General features: G+C 36.0%; 1 protein-coding gene across 10 annotated transcripts in view; it reads right to left on the bottom strand.

The window, feature by feature from the left end:
- Positions 1-13,349, bottom strand: part of Cntn4 (contactin 4) — a 990,533-nt gene that overhangs the window by 667,287 nt on the left and 309,897 nt on the right. For 2 of the 10 annotated variants that reach the window (XM_029478666.1, XM_029478668.1), the window contains 2 exons: positions 9,433-9,618; positions 5,304-5,375 (listed from right to left, as the gene is read on the bottom strand). The exons of the other annotated variants lie outside the window; for them this stretch is intronic. The gene's annotated coding sequence lies outside the window, so the exon portion shown is untranslated. The remainder of the gene's footprint in view (positions 1-5,303; positions 5,376-9,432; positions 9,619-13,349) is intronic. 10 annotated transcript variants of the gene reach the window in all.

Genomic DNA, 13,349 nt, shown 5'->3' with positions numbered 1-13,349 from the left:
AGATAGATAGATAGATAGATAGATAGATAGATAGATAGATATGCCAGATAAACAATATAAGGATGGATGTGAATATGTTTCCACAGTAGAATATACTTACTATTCCCAATAGTGTAATAACAGAAGTGTTTTATTTCAGTAACCATTGTGAAAAGGTATAAAACTAGAGGCCAAGAGAAAATTATTCTACATAGATTCATCAAGATAATTTAACAACTTATAAAGCCAATAAGGAAAAATAGTTCACTGATAGATTTCCCTTCATATGTTATTTACCTCTATTGCTGTGAAAATATGATCTTAGGACTCTATTCGTGGGACATCTCTGCTCAGGGATTTCTCTTCAAGTTCACTCTCCCCTAACATCTTTTATACTTACCCTTCTGGAACATTCCAGCAATTTCAATTGTAGACATGGGCAGTGTTTTACACATTATCTTCCTCTGCGGACTCTAATATTATTGCACTGGGCACTGTTTAATTATTCCCTAAATCTACTGTTTTGAACTGTATTTCTGGTTAGTTCCTAATAGGTATCTACTCAATAAACTGTTGATTGAAAGTATAATTGCTGAAATATTCAGCTGAAAACTGGTCAAAGATGCAGTAATAATTGGCTCTAGCTCTAGCTCTTTCAAAGCAATTCAATTCATTTCAAGCCAATTCAATTCAATTTCACCCAACAGACATTTACTAAGGTTCTACCTTTCCCTGTAATAGAGATATAAATGGGTTTTTGACCTGTATCACCTCTCTAGTTGCCTTAACACTTTGCTTTGTCAATAAAGGCATAGTTTAGGTCCTTAAACAGAAATGAATTACACAACAAAGAAACATATAATGATGTACCAAGTTCTGTGAAAAAGAAACAAAGCCAATATGTTTCTCTAGAATTTCTTGGAGCGTGCATGGAGATATATATTTATGTATAGGCTTTCCATGTAACTTGATAGAATTTACTAGACTTGCAATCTTTATATGCCCCAGTACAGGGGAACGCCAGGGCCAAAAAGTGGGAGTGGGTGGGTAGGGGAGTGTGGGGGGGAGGGTATGGGGGACTTTTGGGATAGCATTGGAAATGTAAATGAGGAAAATACCTAATAAAAATATTTTTAAAAAGTACAATTTCTTTTTTACTTTATGTATATGCATGATGGTCTGCATATATGTCTGTGTTCCACCAGTATGCCTGGTGGCCACAGAGCTAGAAGAGGCCATCAGAACCCATGGAATTGGAGATATTGACATTTTTGAGCCACCATGTGGGTGATGAGTATTGAATTCAGGCATTGCAGAAGAGCAGCCAGTGCTCTTAGATGCTGAACCATGTCTCCAGCCAGACTAATTTTTTTGAACTTTCAAACCATAATAAGAATGGTTTCATGATACAGTTTCTAATGTTTGAAATGTATGAGCTTAGCTTCAGCACATTTCTTAATTCTGTATAACATATTTTGTGGTAAGAATACTGGCTACAATATATTATATGGTGATTCAAAACAAATAAGTTGCCTGAATTACTGTCATTCTTTTTTAACCTGTTTGACACATTTTTTCCTAAAATAATAAATATATATATATATATATACATATGTATAATATGTATATATAATATGTAATACAGTATACTACATAATATATTATATAAAATACAGTAATGATGTAAAATATAATATGCATTCCATAACTCATTAATGAATTACTTAAAGAAATGAAATAGTATATTTGTTACAATAAAATCTCATATGTAGTTTTTCATTTTACACAAAGTAAGAAATTCTACTTTTTAAAATCAACTTTTGCATATTTGTAAGTGAAATACGTTTATATTATATTATATATCCAGTATAAATATATAGATTAATCAAAATAAAATCTAATAATATCATATTATAGTATATAATACTTTACTTACAAATATGCATACTCTTTCATATAAGAGCATGCCAGTGTGTTTTCAGGACTGATGTAAATATATATCATTCACAATTTTCTCATATTAAAAATAAGCACTCTAATAGATATTTTTGAAAATGTTTTATTCAGACATATGTTTAAAAGTTTGAGTGACAGAACCTTAGAAAAATGAAAGGTAATTTTTATTTTGTCTATGAGGTGCCTTCCATTTACTTCAATACCCTATCTCTTGAACTTACTGAGTCTGAAGTTGTACTTGTGCAGCAGGATTAGGCGCTGAGATTCAATTCTAATTTGCAATCAGCAAGTTCGAAAACCCACAATGTTGTTAGGTGGAATTGCGGTATAATTTGAAAATATCTGTCTTCTTTAACTATTTTGTGTCCCAATGTGATAGAATTAAGCCTCCAACAGAACAAATATTAACACTGAAATTGTAGCATGTGCAGGATGGCATGAATGTAGTCTATTCAAAAGCAGATTTGACCATTCTCCCAAAGCTACAGTTAGAAACAAGCCATTTTAACCATAATGCAATGTGACTGGGAAAAAATAACTGATAAGATATTATTTACTTTCTAAAACTGAGATAAGAAACAAAATTATATATTCATATATGTAGAGAAAAACTGTTTGTTCCAATTACACTAAGCCAAATTTATCCTTCATGAGAATTATGATAAGAAGCAAAACTAAAAGGTTAAGAAATTTAAAAAGTAATTTTTTCATTACAGTGACTCTGAATGATGCTTTTCATAGAATTTGTGAAAGGGAAAACCCAGCAGGAGGTTTCCTAATTGCCAGAATAATTTATAATGCTAAAGTTAGCTTAGGAAGATGCAAAACTATACAGTTTCAAATATTCATAGGGTACCTTAACAATGATCAAAGTTATGCCTCATTCAAACTGGTAGTCTTAGCATGGGAACTCAGCTCAATGCCATGTGTGATTGGCAGACTTGAGGCCCTGGCTCAAACTCTAACACGTGAACAACAAAGAAACCCACATTGTGCTTAAAATATTGAAATTGTTAGGTTTACAAAACACAATACAAATTAAGTAGGTTTTTTGTTTGCTTCTTTTCCTGTTAAGACAGGTATTACTGTACAGCTTTGGCTAGCTGGGAAATCACTCTATAGACCACAGTGGCTTCTAACGTATTGATATCTGTCTGTCTCTGACTACTAAGTACTAAGATTAAAGGTGTAAGCCACAACCTCTGACAAATAAAATTGTAATGAATATGTGTAATTACATATTATATAATTATAAAATATATAATTTTATATTATATTGTATATATATATGTACATGTATACACACACAAACACACACACACATGGATACACACCACATACATACATACATACACACACACACACACATATATATATAATAATATATATATATATATTCCTTACCTTGGTATCTAATTCCAAAATGCACTGTATTTGGCTTTGTTAATTAGTTTCAACAACAAAAATCTGTATATGTACATAGACCAAAAGAAAAGTTTCCAAGATGTCCTTCCGAACCCCAGAGTTCTTGTTTGTAGCAATGAGAAGTGTGTCTGGGTGAGCATGATCAATGTTCATTAAGTGCACTAAATTGACAGGTCTACAAAGTGGCACCACATGCCTGTGCATCTGAGCTTTCTATAATGAATAAATGGAGCGTGTGATCCCCAAGGCAGCTGCACCAGCCAGAACTTTGTGTTTGACACTTGACTGCTTTTAGGAGTCTGTTTGTCAAAAATTGTCCATTTGGAAAAAAAGAAATAATAAAGAAAGTCCAAATCTTGTGAGCCTTTCCAAAGGGCAAGTAGACCAGATATGTCCAGTAACCACACGTGGGAATCTGACTGCTCTGAAATGGATCTATCATTTATTTTATTGGTTATCAGTAAGCAGTTGTGAGAGTTCACTCAAAGTTCATTTTACTAAAAACAGTGGCGTCATCTCACAAGCTAAAATAAAAATTTGATGTGAAAAAAAGAGAGCAACCAAGAGCCAATGCTGCTTATACAAGCCTGCATGGAAATTTGGATTTGGTATCAGAAGCATGACAGGTGGCAAATGGGGATAAAAGGAATTAGGTTCCTGTGAACAAAAGCCCTGACTAATTTTCAGGAGCTCTAATATCATATTACAGGATGGTCCCTCTAACCAGTTCCTGTGATAACAAATGTCTTTGAAAAAAGTCACTGCCAGTTATTAGGAAAAACAGTGTATTCTATGTTCTGTCTTCCTGCCAACAGACCCATACACTTTGTGATGAAGGGTTAGGTCAATTCCTCAAAAATTTGGAATTATTTCAAAAACATGTTGAGGATCAGAGAAATACTAAAAATCAACTGTAAATTATTATACAAATCAGAAAATTAAAAAATCTACAAACAAGAAGGAACTAACCTTCCAGACCATCTTAAAGAGCTCAAACCTGTGATTTTGATCCCATTCTCTGTTTATTTACTTGATATGATCTATCAGAATTGCACATAGACTAGGTATTACATATCATTGGAATTTTGTATGGAAAAGGTGTCCTTGTAGTTCAGGACCAGGTTAAATGATAACATACATTTGAGGCTGAGAGGAATTTCATTTGTTTTATATAACCTTACAGAATTAGAACTAGTTCTAGACACTTCTCTAGGTCCATGGATGCCATCATTTCTAAATGAGAGGGAGTCCTGGAGGGTGAGAAGGAAAAGGTGTCCCAGGTGGTACTGGAAGTGGTACCCAGGTTTCTGTAAAGTTTAACACAGATAGATGTAAATGATTGTCCTGTATTCCTTCCCAGGCCATGATTTACCTGTGGTTAAAAACCAGTCTTTAATTTAGTGTAACAGAATCTTATGCTGCCTTTACTTTATTCATTTTCAGTTTCAGACCTCAGAGATAAAGCTGTCCATAAAAAAGTAGTGACTGAGGTAGCATTAGATGGTAGACCGTGCTAAAATCAAGCGCTCTGATGTTAAATCCCACATTCTCATAGACTACATCAAAAGGGAAGAAGTCTCAATGCTCTCCCAAGATGTTATTAGCTTAAGTGCTGTTGAGCAAATTACCTAATGTGTGTGTGACTGCAGCTTCCCTTTGGTGAAATGGCAATAACAATGCTACCTGTGGAGTCAGCAAGATGTTAGAGAAGGTTGAAAGCTATTTAGCAATTTGCCTGAAAAGTGAAGGCTCAATTCTCAGAGGTTACATAATAAATGATACTGGTTTCTGCCCTACCTTTGAAAAGCAGACATTAGGCTTTGTGGAAGAACACATCTTGCACTGGATCCCTAGTGAGCCTGTGGAGAGGGGCTGCAGTAATGATGCCTGGTACTGTCCATGGGAGAAGAAAAAGAAATGAAGAGGGGTAATAGGAAACTCACCAGGGATTTAGCAGAGCGCAGCCTCTGCTCTGCCACCTCTTCTGCCTCCTAGGCACTGCTTCCTAGCCCATGCTGAATAGAGAAAGAATAGAAAGGAATATATCTATTTGAATGTGAGAATAAAGCCCAGAAACAATGTTAGGTTCTCCCAGAAATACATGTGCACCCTGAAGATAGAGTGGACAGCATTGTCACTCACACTGCAACTTCGCAGTCAAAACCACGGATGTTGTCAAGTATTCATGGTAGTTTCTAAGCTGTCTTCCTCATGGTCATTCAGAGAGCAGGATTGCTGCCAGGTTGCTGATGGTAAACTTTAGTCACAGAAATAGGCTCTGAGGGCTATAGAGATGGTTCAGTATGTGAAGCACCTCCCACTCAAGTGTGACAACTGAAGTGCATTACCAGCATCTACGAAAATGCCAGACAGGCATGACATCCACTTCATGCTGCTGCCAACATAACAGCTTCACAATGATGGACTACACCCTCAGACTACGAACTGAAAAAAGCCTCATCCTTCCTAGAGGTGCTTTTGTCTGGCATTTTGTCAGAGCAATGATAAAAATTTACCAGTCCAGCAGGATGTTATCAGCATGAGCTGTGTGCTGTCTTAATACCTGCCTACACTATTGTGGTCCACGAAGAACAAACCCCAGGCATTGCCCTGAGATTCCACACATCAGGCTGCCTTCCAGACTCCATGCTGCCAGTGAGAACATTTATACAGTCCTCACCTGGGGGCTAATCATTATAAGCACATATTATATTCATCAAGTATAGCCACCGTAAGTGTTTAATAGTCTAAAATCAAAGGGAAATAATTATTAGAGTTGATGTGTGTGCATGTTTTGTGAGTAGTGGGGATAAGGAGAAAAATAGACGAATTCTACAAAGTGAATTCACGCTTGTTACACATGGTTGTTCCTTTACAGACTTACTGAAATCATTTTACTGCAGGAAGACATTTGGCTATCTCCACATTCCTGTAATACACTCTTTGTCACCTTATTCCTCGGCATGACACCATATTAGGATTGTGAGTAGAAGGTTTTAAAATTGGTTCAAAATTACTTTTTAGGTTTATTTACACAATGCTCTTTGACATACAAGCACTTTATCTTTTAGTAGCAGACTTTTCTATCAGCCATGCTATAGTATGACATCCAGATTGCATTTCACTAAAATGACAGGCTTTATTTATTTATTTATTTATTTATTTATTTATTTATTTATTTATTTTTGAAACACTGAGCCAGAAGAGACTCAAAGAGACGAGTTTATTCTGCCTCCTGTCTAGGGACGCATGAATGTTGGATGTATTGCGAACACATGAGTGTCTCGAGGAACAGGTTTCACCACTTCCATTCATCACTTATCTCTTTATAGGATATTTATAAGTTATTTATTAACAATATTTATTCCTAAATGTATTAAATCTTAATGAAGTGGAATGTTTCAATGTTACAGAATGCTATAATGGAATGGAATATAAATAATGTCTGCTCAGGTTTTTCACCCAGTGGAATTCCGGGTGTATAATTCATGCTGGAAGATTATCTGCTATGTGACTGATTATTTGTAAGCTTGGGGCTTTTGCTATTCTTGAATGCAGTTTATCTTTTTCCATTATGAAGGAACATTATTTTCTAGAAATTCTTTTTGAAAGTTGAACTATATAGTCACTTGTTTGCATGTGTGTATGTGTGTACATGTATTCATGTTCATATATTGTGTATTGTATTGTGTCGTATATGTGTGAAGTATATAAACAAATTTTGGGAGAGCATACATGAGGTCCAGAGGTATCTTGCTTTACACATTTCTACCTTTTCCCCTTGAAACAAGCTCTTTTGCTGAAGTTGGTAGCCAGCTAGTCCTACATAACCTACTGTGTCCTTGTGCCTGACCATGGCTGGCTTTATATGTGGGTCCTGGGAAAAAGAACATAGGTCCTCATGCTTGAGCAGCAAGTCTCCTTATTTGAAGTTTCATCTCCCAACCCCTAGTTACTACTTTCTATCAATTACTATGAATCATCGTGTCTGTCATAATAGTGATCTCTTCTGTTTCAAAATTAATTAATTAATTAATACCTTTATCATATATTACATTCCAATCACAGTTCCTTCTTCTATGCTCTTATCCCAGTCCCTCCCCAAGCGCTTTTTTCCCTCATAGCCACACCTCTTCTCTTTCTCTTCAGAAAGAAATAGGCCTCCCAGAGATATCAACCAAATGTGGCATAACAAGTTACAAGAAGGCCAGGCACATACCCTCATATCAGAGCTGGATGAGGCAATCAGAAAAAGGGTCCCAAAACCAGGCAGAAGAGTCAGGGACAACTCCTGCTCTAACTGTTAGGGAGTCCCACAGAACACTAAGCTATACAACCAAAAAAATATATTCAGAGGACCTAGGTCAGAAGCGTACAGGCTCGCAGATTGTTGGTTCAGTCTCTGAGCCCTGTGAGCTTTGGTTAGATCTGTAGGTTATGTTCTTGTGATGTCCTTGACCACTCTGGCTTCTCTAATCCTTCCTCCCCTCTTTCACAGTATTCCAGAACTTGGTCTAATGTTTGGCTGTGGGTGTCTACAAGACATCCCTTCTTACTCTAGGACTAGAGGAAGTTCCTTATCTTTTGGGGCCGGGATGTCTTTGCCCTCCTGTCATGAGAATCAGAGCCCTTCCAGCTCTTTGTACTCTCTGAACACTAGGACACAAAGGTCAGAAACTTGAAGGTTTCTTTCCTTCTTAGACCCAACCTACCCTGGTTTAAGATGATATTGGTTATATCTGTGTACTCAGTGGCTCCAACATCCCTGCATTTGCTTCTTTATATAGTACCTCTTGTCACTTAAATTAACAACAATACTGAATGTTTCCTTTGAATAAAAGCTAGATCAACTTTACAAAAGCAAACTTCTTTTTATAACATTTTTCCTAGTTCAGCTTCATCAGTGGTTATTAGATATATAAATACAATTGCCAAATTGTAGCTTCGTGCTGGCACTGGATTGTGTTAAGCAATCCATAACAGGACAGAAAATAAGCACTTGCTACAGGGTTTAATTGTTGTGGATTTGGTTTAATGCTTGCATTAAAGACTCCCAATTTGCACGAGAATCCTCCATGTGAGATCCTGAGGGTCCCTGCCCCAAGCTGGTTTGGATTGGTAAATAAAGTTGCTGGTGGCCAATGGTTGGGCAGGGAGACAGAGGCTGCACTTTGGATTGAGGAAGAGGCAGAATTGCCATGCCAGGAAAGAGATAAGATGCAGGCTTGAGAGCCTCAGAAGATAGAGTATCCATTATGTAAGAACTGGGGATGGGAGCCCCCATTGGGTCTGGGGTACCAAAGATGGAATAATTGTGCTGACTGAGGCACATTAAAAATAAGGCTGTGTGTATGTGTGCATGAGTGTGTGTGTCTTTCCTTTGAGAATCCAGAGCATTGGGGCAGGTGGCAAGGAATTTGCAGCACAGACACCAGAGAGATTAGAGTGGGTTAATCAACTACAATGTACAAGTACAATGGATACAAGTACAACTACAAGTACAATGGATAATGGTCAGTTGTACCTTTACTTAGTTGCTGGGTTGTAATGAGGGTGTCTTTGTTGTGAACCTTGTGTGCTTGCTAGCAAGTACATACACTTTATTTTTTTTAGAGATTGTATTAATCTGACTGATTCCTGATGAAACACAGGTTTATGTTCACAGGAAAACCTAGCAGAAGGTACAGATATTTGCATACACCCACTGGTCCCAAAATGCTTAGTGTTTCTCATTATCTACCTGCTTCCTCAGTGATGAATTGCTTATGAACCTTTGAGTCTACACTAATACAACACTACCATCTACCATCATGAGTCCCGAGTTCTTATGTGTCTTCACTCCTAGAGTTCCTTTATTTGTGCATATAAACAGAAATTCACTTCCTGAAAAGTGTGTGTCTCACTTCTTCATCTCTTCCTTGCTTTAACTCCTGGTATCAACTTGTTAAGTAACTATCTATACATTAGCTTATTTTACCTCTTAGTCAACACAGCCTAGAGTCATGTGAAGTAGTCTCAATTGAGGGGTTGCCCAAATAAGACTGGCCTGTGACCATATCTATATGATATTACCTTGATTGATGATTAATATGGAAGGACTCAGCCCACTGTGGGTGGCACCATCCTCAGGCATCTGTCTTGGAACCATATAACAAAAGCTAACTGAACATGTCAGAGAATGGGCCAGAAAGCAGGATTATTGCTTCATACTTGCTACTTCAGTGGCTGTCCTTCTTTCCCTTGGTGTTGACCTGTGACCTGGAATTGTAAGCCACATAAATGTTTAACTCCAATAAGTTGCTTTTGGTTATGGTGTTCATCACAATGGAAATCAAGCTAGAACCATCTTCACAGCCCAGCCTCTTTGACAATGTTACATAGTTGGAAACAAAGAACATGTAGCTTTTCCAAATTAGTTTCTTTCATTTAACTTTAGGCATTTTGTTTCCTTAAAGCATATATTTCCATTCACAGAGTTCTCAGTTCGATTCTGTGAATAAGAGGAGACATAAAAGAACTTCGTGAAATGGTGTAAGATTTCAAACCCCAATCTGGGAAAGGAGAGTCAGGCAGAGGCTGGGGCTCACAGGCCAGATAACCCTTGTGATCCTGTGGGTTCTTGGCCAGTGAGTAACCTTGTCTCCAAAGAAACAAGGTGGATGGTTATTCTCTTGATTTCCTACTATGCATGTGTATATATATGTAAACCTGCAAAAACATATGTACACATAAATGAACACCTGAATACACACACACATATGTAGACATACGTATATAAAAGCACAAATTATTATTCTGAAGATTGGATCTTTATATAAAAAGGTTTACTTAGATGGAAAAAATATTCAGAAAAAAATTTGCAAGTTAAATTATTTAGTATGACACACTTACATATCTAATAAATGTTTGTCCATCATTTACATGCAATGTAATTTCACAAAAGTAAAGGCTTTGTGTTAGGAAAAGGTATGTGAAATTTCTTTTGTTATTCTTTATAATAAACTTTCTCTGATAACAAGTACTTGGGATGACCTCATAAGAAACACCCATGGCACTAGAGCTGTTGTTTCTGTGGCCAGAAGCACTCTCACTATGGTTAAGCTACAGCACATATACAAGTACCAAAATAAGTAGAGGGTTCTGGGCTTTGACAATTTAATTGACAGCAGATAGTCAATTATCAAATGAATGCAGTCATTGAACTTCAGTTCTCTTTACATTCTTGAATTCATATGCACTCTCACTCACAGGTATGAGTGAACTAAATATCCAAATCTCACTCATTTTGGATAATGCCTTATGAATAATATTTGAAACAATAATAACAACTAATATTTTTGATTGCCTACTGTCTACATTGAACATGTAGTCTAGCTTAAGTACTATGGTTCTGTGAGCTTGATACTAATATTCCTTTAATTATTTTCATTATTATTATTTTGTGTGTGTGTGTGATAGGTGTAAGTGGGTATGAACAAGTAACAATGAGTATGTGGAGGTCAGAAAACAAACTTTGTGGAGTTTTTTCTCTCCTTTATCTTTATACGTGTTGTAGTGGGATCAACCTCAGTAGGTCAGGCTTGCTTGGAGGTACTTAATCACTGAGAAAGTTTGCTGGACCTAATTGCATCATTTTTTCTTTTTTCTCTATTTTTATTTTCTTTCTTTTTCGTTTTGTGCATCAAACAGGAGTCACAAATTTTATGTAAATAATTTGAAAGCACACAATGGCACAGAGAATTTTTTTTGTTTGTTTGTTTGTTTTTCAAACAGAGGTAATCTGATTCCAGAGTTTTCTATACTAAGACTAATTAGGGTCTACATTTCATGTTCAATTACAATGATGTACATATATGATACATAAGTGCAGCAAGACCCTGTTAACATACTGCCCTCAATTATTAAACAGTGTCAGTAACAGTTAAACACTGCTATAAATAATGAAAACAAAAGTTTTTCACAGGAGCATACAAAAGTTTTTCACAGTCAGATACTAGGGTCTGTTTCTTGATGCATACATTATTTTCATCAATATGTTGCATATAAGACATGATGAAGCTTAAAAATTCTCTAACTCTTTTCTTCTCTCTCTCTCTCTCTCTCTCTCTCTCTCTCTCTCTCTCTCTGTCTGGGTCTGTGTTTTTATGTGTCTGTGTGTCTGTGTGTCAGTAAATCTGGAAAGGACCAATGAAATGTATAGCATGAAAAGCTGGAGAAGGAAATAATAAGCAATATTTGAAGAATGTGCACTGATTTTAATAAAAACTAAATGAGATATCTGATTTTAACAAAAACTAAATGAGATATGTCATCTTAAATTGTCTCACATAACTATATGAAAAAAATCAGAGTTTCTTTCATTTAACTTTAGGCATTTTAAATATAAATATAAACCATGACCTAAGGGAGAAGAAACGAATTTGGAAGGATCCAGTGTGATAAAGGCTGCTAATGACAGAAACAGCAAGGTGTGGAGAATGGGCCGGGAAAGTCACAGCAGTAATGACTGTCTGTGAGCCTCTGCACTACTGGACAGACTGAACTCAGTACCCACTAATGCTTTTCATTAATTTCAATACATGATAAGTAGAAAGGTATCACCTATGTTTGAAAAGGATAGTTTTCCCACCTCAATAGTTCACATAAAATATTACAGAAGCATCCAACACATAAACAGTAACAGTATTCTCATTCACAGCCAACATAGTAAAAGTTTTATACTATTTTTATCATGGATATTTACTTAATGGTAACACCAAAAAGAGCAGAAGCACAAAATTAGGAGGCTTAAAAAGCACTGGGTGATAGACAGCTAAATAAAAATAATAAGATACAATTAAAATCTGAATAAATGCAGTAGGAAAACTATGAAGGCTAAGATTATCTGGTGCAATAACTAATGCTTCGAACCAAGATATGGGATGCTCATGTGTTTGTGAGAAATGAGAAGACAGGGAAAGATAAAGTTCATTTTAGAATTATTCGAGAATTTAACATATGAATGCTTCTTAAAAAGTAGATTCTCCCATTTTTCTATGGTGTGTTAAAAGTAAAATTATAATTTTATTATCACATTTAAGCAATAGTATATTTGCTGAATAAATGCATTCTCTTGAAGTGCTCAAGACCTATATGCAAGAATTTAGTAACTGATCAAATAATATTAATCAACACATGAGGGCTTTTCCCCAACATGGTATTATGTTAAAGTTAAAATTCTGATGGAAATAATATTGATGATATGTCGGTGTGAGCAGGACAAATGGATCATTTAGTTTTATATGTACTTTTGTTAAGACTTTAAAATATAGAAAAATTAAAAGAGTAATTGTCATATAAAAGAATTAAGTAAACTATGATAAACATACCAATCAAACAGGAGAATGGCTGGCAAATGTAAATATATGTGAAGGCATGGGGTATTGCTATGTGGGTAAACGTGTCCACTATTCAGCCTGATGGCTTGAGTTTGACCTCTGGAACCCACATGGGCAAAGGAGAGAATGAACACCTACAGGCTTTCCTCCAGCTTTCACTTGGAGGCCATGACATGCATGTGTTCTCCTTCACATGCACACAAAGGAAAGAGTGTACTGCTGTGTGCATTTCACTTGTATCTGTTAATCGATGTATTAAGTGTGCTGTGATCTATTTTCACAGTGAAATATAAAGAGCCTATTCCCGGCACAGATGACTCAAAATTGAGTAATTTCAGCTTCTATTTGTGAGAAGTTTAAGAAGAGTAAGAATTGCTTAATTCTGAGAGACATGAGAGAAGACTGTGTCATGAGAGCAAGTATATTGATGATAAGGTGATAAAGGGAAACCTTTTATGTTAAAGATCATATATACTCTCTTGATTTGGATGGTGGTTACATAAACAAGCATAGCTATGTCTAACTAAGATTCACAGTTCTACTTTTTTGTGGGCTGCATGTATATGTGCATTCTCTCTCTCTCTCTCTCTCTCTCTCTCTCTCTCTCTCTCA

The sequence above is a fragment of the Mus caroli genome, chromosome 6 (genome assembly GCF_900094665.2).
Source record: "Mus caroli chromosome 6, CAROLI_EIJ_v1.1, whole genome shotgun sequence".
Lineage (NCBI taxonomy): Eukaryota > Metazoa > Chordata > Mammalia > Rodentia > Muridae > Mus > Mus caroli.
The sequence above is the reverse complement of the archived record's forward strand: the minus strand, read 5'-3'. Positions and strand labels throughout refer to the sequence as shown.